Below are 7,562 nucleotides of genomic sequence, written 5' to 3'. Positions count from 1 at the left end.
GTCTAATATTTATAGTGGCTGCGTCATACCACTTTGTCAAGTGGGAATGGGAGTACTATTTTCACTACAACAGAAACTGAAAGAAACCTGTTGTGTGTGTGTATGTATGTGCATCATCATAATCATCATCATCATTTACTGTCTGTTTTCCATGCTGGCATGGGTTGAACAGTTTGATAGCAGCTAGTGAGCCAGAGGGTTGCACCAAGCTCCGCTCTCTGTTTAGGCATGGTTTTCATGGCTGGATGCCCTTCCTAACACCAACCACTTTACAGGGTCAACTTTGTCTTTCATTCTTTAGGGATTAATAAAATAAATTCCAGTTGAACTTTGGGGGGTCGGTGTAATTGACTTACTCCCTACCCCCAAATTACTGGCCTTGTGCCAAAATTTGAAACCAATTTTCTTCTAATCTAGACTGTAGTTCTACTTTCATATTATCTAGACCAGTGGTTCTCAGCCATGGCCCCAAGGCCGTATACTGCCCTCTGGTGTCTTTCCAGTGCCCTCCTCCCCACGACAGTTTCCCTCCATAAATAAATATAATGAATTTTTCTTCGATTATCTTATGTTTTAACTGTATTGCTGCAGTTCCCTAAAAACAATCCTGGTTTTGGACCTGGTTCAGCTATTTAAAAGGTTGAGAACAACTTATTTAGACTGACAAATACCCTCACATAATGCCAGTGATGTTTTTTTATTTTGCCCTACCTTCACATCCATCATCATCATCATCATCATCATCGTATAGCATCCGCTTTCCATGCTAGCATGGGTTGGACGGTTCAACTGGGGTCTGGGAAGCAAGAAGGCTGCACCAGGCCCAGTCTGATCTGGCAATGTTTCTACGGCTGGATGCCCTTCCTAACGCCAACCACTCCGTGAAATAAGAAAGCGAAAAAAAATTACATCCATATTATCCTTTCTTCGCTATTGTGTTGAGTAAATTTAAAAAGTTTAAAAATCCATCTTGATTTTGTTGAATAGGCGTAGCAGTGGCTGTGTGGTCAGTAGCTTGCTTACCAACCACATGGTTCCGGGTACAGTCCCACTGCGTGACACCTTGGGCAAGTGTCTTCTGCTATAGCCTCGGGCCGACCAAAGCCTTGTAAATGGATTTGGTAGACAGAAACTGAAAGAAGCCCATCGTATATATGTAGGCGTAAAAGTGACTGTGTGGTAAGTAGCTTGCTTACCAACCACATGGTGCCGGGTTCAGTCCCACCATGTGGCACCTTGGGCAAGTGTCTTCTACTATAGCCTCGGGCCAACCAACGCCTTGTGAGTGGATTCGGTAGACGGAAACTGAAAGAAGACCATCATATATATGTAGGCGCAGAAGTGACTGTGTGGTAAGTAGCTTGCTTACCAACCACATGGTGCCGGGTTCAGTCCCACCGCGTGGCACCTTGGGCAAGTGTCTTCTACTATAGCCTCGGGCCGACCAAAGCCTTGGGAGTGGATTTGGTAGACAGAAACTGAAAGAAGCCCGTCGTATATATGTGTATATATGTGTGTTTGTGTCTGTGTTTGTACCCTCAACATTGCTTGACAACCAATGCTGGTGAGTTTACGTCCCTGTAACTTAGCGGTTCAGCAAAAAAGACCGATAGAAAAAGTACTTTGAACTCAGAACGTAACGGCTATGCCCGTGGTCATTAAGAACACGGGCTACTAACCTCAAGATTCCAAGTTCGATTCCAGGCAGTGACTTGAATAACAACAATAATAATAACATCGAAAAATACCTTAGGAATGAGAGCCCAGGTTCAAAATTTCCCCAAGACACCTGATGAAGGCTGGAGGGTATTTCAGCCGAAACGTTGTGTTAACAACAAACAAGATGAGGACAAATATCCATCGAATGTAAATAATTCCTCATCTCTGAAATATGGAACTGTAACATCAATACATGTCAGAGTGACAAAGAAACGAGGAAGGTATTTGGTGGTCGTGGGATGTGCTACGAATCACAGCTAAATCGACCTTAAATCACTCACTTTTTGTTTTTTGCATAATTGTATCAATTACTATACTCTCTCTTTTACTTGTTTCAGTCATTTGACTGCAGCCATGCTGGAGCACCGCCTTTAGTCGAGCAAATCGACCCCAGGACTTATTCTTTGTAAGCCCAGTACTTATTCTATCGGTCTCTTTTGCCGAACCGCTAAGTGACGGCAACGTAAACACACCAGCATCGGTTGTCAAGCAATGCTAGGGGGACAAACACAGACACAGAAGCACACATATATATATATATATATATACACTTATATACGACAGGCTTCTTTCAGTTTCCGTCTACCAAATCCACTCACAAGGCATTGGTCGGCCCGGGGCTCTAGCAGAAGACACTTGCCCAAGATGCCACGCAGTGGGACTGAACCCGGAACCATGTGGTTGGTTAGCAAGCTACTTACCACACAGTCACTCCTGCGCCTATGTGTAGAACACAAATTCATAAAACTTTTCTGAAAATTCTTTCCCTCCCCAACACCAATTTTTAAAAAGGTTTTGAGGGGTTGTATGGAGCGCTTAAACCAGAATTCCGCCGATAGTTGCCTTCCCAATGAGAAACGCTAGTATTTACTCGGGGTACTACTAGCGAACACTGGTCCCGGTGCGCGTACTCGCGCAAGCTAGTCATGACTAGTCGATCCTTCGTATTTTTGTGTTATTTACTTTGTATAAAAAATTAATTACTTTGTTCTATTTACTTTTACTCATTTACTTGGTTCAGTTATTTGACTGCGGCCATGCTGGAGCACCGCCTTTAATCGAGCAACTCGACCTCGGGACTTATTCTTTGTAAGCCCAGTACTTATTCTATCGGTCACTTTTGCCGAACCGCTAATGTGACGGGGACGTAAACACACCAGCATCGGTTGTCAAGCAATGCTAGGGGGACAAACACAGACACACAAACATACATATATATATATACATATATACAACAGGCTTCTTTCAGTTTCCGCCTACCAAATCCACTCACAAGGCATTGGTCGGCCCGGGGCTATAGCAGAAGACACTTGCCCAAGATGCCACGCAGTGGGACTGAACCCGGAACCATGTGGTTGGTTAGCAAGCTACTTACCACAATGCCACTCCTGCGCCTTTGTTTAACAAAAATTATTTACTTTGTGTAAAAAAAATTATTTATTTTGTGTTTTATTTACTTTGCTAGGTAGTCGTTGTAAGATCGACTAGTCACGACTAGCTAGCGCGACTACGCGAGTGCGCGCACCGGGACCACTGTTCGCTAGTGGTACCTTACACGGTAGCTCAAATTGCGAGAAATAAACAGCTAGATCTCCCTCGACTACACCGTCTTTTTTTTAAAAAAGAAAAGGAAATGATATTGAATAATGTAATGGTCGATATAGATGGTCATGGCTGGAGTGTCTTGATTCTGGTCTGAATTGGTGTAAATAACAAGAACAACAACAGGTACTCGCACGTGCGCAGATAAACAACGATGTCACGAAGGCGGGGGAGCTTTTTGTAGAGAGTTCTGGAGAATTCGTTATTTTAACTTGTCTAAGGGTTATCTGCCCTTGACTGCTTCTATAATGGGAGAGAAAGATACAATACAAAACCAGAGAGGAGAGGACACGGTGGGAGGAGAGAGATACGATACTGAGACGAAACAGAGAGAGGGAAATATAGAGAAAGAGTGAAAGATATAGAGAGAAGAGAGAAGAAAGATACATAACCGAAACAGAGGGGGAAATAGAGATATTATACAAAAACAGAGAGAAGAGGGTATGGTGGGAGGAGAGAGATACGATAGTGAAACGGAGAGAGGGAAATATAGAGAAAGATAGAAAGATATAGAGAGAAGAGAGAAGAAAGATACATAACCGAAACAGAGGGGGAAATAGAGATATTATACAAAAAGAGAGAGGAGAGGGTATGGTGGGAGGAGAGAGATACGATACTGAAACAGAGAGAGGGAAATATAGAGATATGGAGAGAAGAGAGAAGATAGAGAAAGATACATAACCGAAACAGAGGGGGAATACAGAAAGACAAAGAGAGAAAGGGATCTATTCCATTTCAAGCGCAGAAACAGAGGGGAAAGATATAGAGATAGATACAAAAGCAGAGGGTAAGGAAAGGTAATGATAGAGTGGAGGTAATGATAGAGCGGAGGTAATGATAGAGCGGAGGTAATGATAGAGCGGAGGTAATGATAGAGCGGAGGTAATGATAGAGAGAGAGAAATGATAGATAAGATAGTGGAATAGACGAAAGGGAATGTACTTAAAGAAGTGAAAGATAAAGGGAAGACACGTACAGAGAGATACGGAAAGAGGGGAAGATAAAGAAGGGGGAGAGAGAGAGAGAGAGAGGATAAAAGGACAGAGAGAGAAGGAGGGAAAATAAAGATGGATAGATAGAGGCAGAGGTGGAGGGGTAAGGTGATAAAGAAAGAGAAAATAGAATTTTTAAATTAAAGGGTGGGTTGTGAAGAATTAGATTAGCAGATAGATGGAAAGAGTAAGAGAGAGAGAGAGAGAGAGAGAGAAAGAATTAAAGAGAGATATGGGGAGACTGAGAAAGAAAGACGAAAAGAAAAGGAGAGAGATAGAAAGAGAGGGAGTAAGTCTTAAAGTAGAGAGAAAGGAGGGAGTAAGTCTTAAAGTAGAGAGAAAGAGAGGCAGAAGGTGTAGATGGAGGGAAAGTGAATGTTAATGTAAGAGGGAGGGAGAGAGAGAAGTTAAAAGAGTAAAGTAGAAAAAGGAGAAGAGAGGCAGAAATTATAGAGGGAGGGAAAGTGAGTGTTAATGTAGGAGGGAGAGGGAGAGAGAGAGAAGTTAAAAGAGTAAAGTAGAAAAAAATAGAGGAAGAGAGGCAGAAAGTATAGAGGGAGGGAAAGTGAGTGTTAATGTAGGAGGGAGAGAGAGAGAGAGAAATTAAAACAGTAAAGTAGAAAAAATAGAAGAAGAGAGGCAGAAAGTATAGAGGGAGGGAAAGTGAGTGTTAATATAGGAGGAAGAGAGAGAGAGAGAAGTTAAAAGAGTAAAGTGAATAGAAGTAGAATAAAATAAAAGTGGGAAAGAAAGAGAGAAGGAAAGTATAGAGAGAGGTGGAAAACGAGAAGAAAAGAGAGGGGGAAAGTATAGAGAGAGGTGGAGTGAACGAGAGGAAAAAGTAAAGGCAGAGGGGAAATGAAGAGAAGGAAAAAAGGTAAAGAGAGTTACAGAGAGAGAGGAGGAGGAAGAAGGGCAAGAGAAGGTAATTGAGTTTGTCGTTGACCTCCGCCGCTAGGTGTCTCACAAAACCTACCAGATCATTCGAGAGTTTGTTGTAATATTCTAGAAGAATGTTCTGTAAGTAAAAACATCAGCATCAGTTTACCTCCCCTTCTTCCCTCGACCACCACCACCACCTCTAAAGGAGAGTTGAACGGTTCTCACTCTCTCTTAGTTTCTTCCTCCTCCTCCTCCTCCTCCATCTCCTCGTCATCCCCCGTTTTCTTATATCACTTTTTCTTCATTCTCCTCCCTCCTTCTTCGCTTATAGTCTCCCTCTATTTTCTCCTCCCTTTCTCTCTATACATCCTCCCTCCGTCTTTGCTTTTAGTCTCTCTATATATCCGCCTCCGTCTTCGCTTTTAGTCTCTATTTTTTCCTCTCTTTCTCTATACATCCCCCTCGCTCTTTGCTTTTAGTCTCTTTATTTTTTCCTCCCCTTCTCTCTATACATCCCCTTCCCTTCGGTCTTTGCTTTTAGTCTCTCTATACATCCCCCTCACTCTTCGCTTTTAGTCTCTCTATTTTTTCCTCTCTTTCTCCATACATCCCCCTCCCTCTTCGCTTTTAGTCCCTCTATTTTCTCCTCTCCTTCTCTCTATATATAGGGTTGCTTGACTGTTGTGTATTTCGGTAGTTTAAAACACTACTGGTTACTTCAACACGAAATTATTATTATATATAATCTATATAATAACAAAAGCTATTACTTGAAGGAAACACGGATTAAAAAAAAGAGAAAAAAAACCCAAAATATTATGTTTTTTTTTCCACTGTGGGAGTTTGAAACACAAAACCTGTCCCCCACCAAAAAATATAAGGACCACATTACTGTAAACCTTTACAAATCTTCTTTATAAGCGCAACATATTGTGAAAAAGAAATCCTTCCTTCTTCTATATAAGGGTCATATACTGTAAATTTCCCTATCTATGCACCCTAATAAGGGCCACATACGCTAAAAAGGACCCTACAAAAAGAAAACAACAAACAAAAAAACACCACCAACAACATCAAGAAACTTAACTGGAAAATTATGAATGATTATTATTTAATATTTTTCTAGAATATCCTGGAATTTATTGTTCTGTGTGTCATCTTGCTTAGAAGTTCTGGTTCTTTACTGTTTTGTTTTGGGGTAGGGTTTTTTTTTTTTCTTTTCTATATATTTCCAACAAAAAGAAAATAAACACTTGGTTTTGCCCCGGGGGAGACCGTAAAATTAATTGAGATATATAAAATTAATTTTGTATATCTCAAAGAAATTCATTTACTTTAAATTTTGTAAGGAAACAGATCGCCTCATCAACTTAACGTATATTTTGTAGTCTAGATATTTCTTATAGGAGTTTAATTTCAAATCAAATTTACACACACACATACAGCCACATATATATAGTTACTATAATATATATATATATATTATTTTATATTAGATTGTCCAATTTATCCATCGCCATATGAAAGTTCGCCGCCACCACCATCACCAATTTACCCATCGCCTTATGAAAGTTCACCGCCTCTACCACCACCACCATCATCATCATCATCATTAATATACGGAGGCGGAGATTCGGGCGGAGTAGCAGAGAGAGGAGGCGGTAGAAGGATAGGCGGAGTAGGAGTGCTAGGAAGAGGAGGAGGAAGAGCGAGAGAGGACTCAGCTGCAGTGCCAGGCTCAGCTGTCTGTAGAGCGGCAGCTATGTCTGGAATGGGACATATGTCGCATCCACCTCACAACAACAACAACAACAATAACATGAGCACGGCGGCCAGTGGCCCCCATCAACAGCAATACCAGTACCCCCATCACAACACCAACAACAACAACGGCAACGAACCGCCGGGTGGGGCGGCGGCCGGAGGTTCGAACCTTGGAGATCTACCAGTCGGATGGGAGCGGAGGATTGACCCCAGCACTGGCTGGCCTTATTACATTGATCACAACACCAAACAAACCACTTGGCAGGACCCCAGATTAACAACACAGGTGAGTACTACTTTTATTTTAACAAACACATATGCTTATCTGTCTAGCTATCTATCAAACCTACCCCATTTTTTTTTCTTTTATCCCCATAAAGAAAAGCTCTCTACTTTGTAATCTGTCCCGTCTGTGTGCAGCCCTGTGTGGCTAATAAAGAAACATATCTATCTATCTATCTGTCTATATGTCTATCTGTCTATCTGCCTATATATCTATCTATCTATCTGCCTATATATCTATCTATCTATCTGTCTATATGTCTATCTATCTGTCTATATGTCTATCTATCTGTCTATATGTCTATCTATCTATATATCTAT

This window comes from Octopus sinensis, unplaced genomic scaffold (genome assembly GCF_006345805.1).
Source record: "Octopus sinensis unplaced genomic scaffold, ASM634580v1 Contig12100, whole genome shotgun sequence".
In the NCBI taxonomy this organism is placed as follows: domain Eukaryota; kingdom Metazoa; phylum Mollusca; class Cephalopoda; order Octopoda; family Octopodidae; genus Octopus; species Octopus sinensis.
This window is presented reverse-complemented; position numbering follows the sequence as displayed.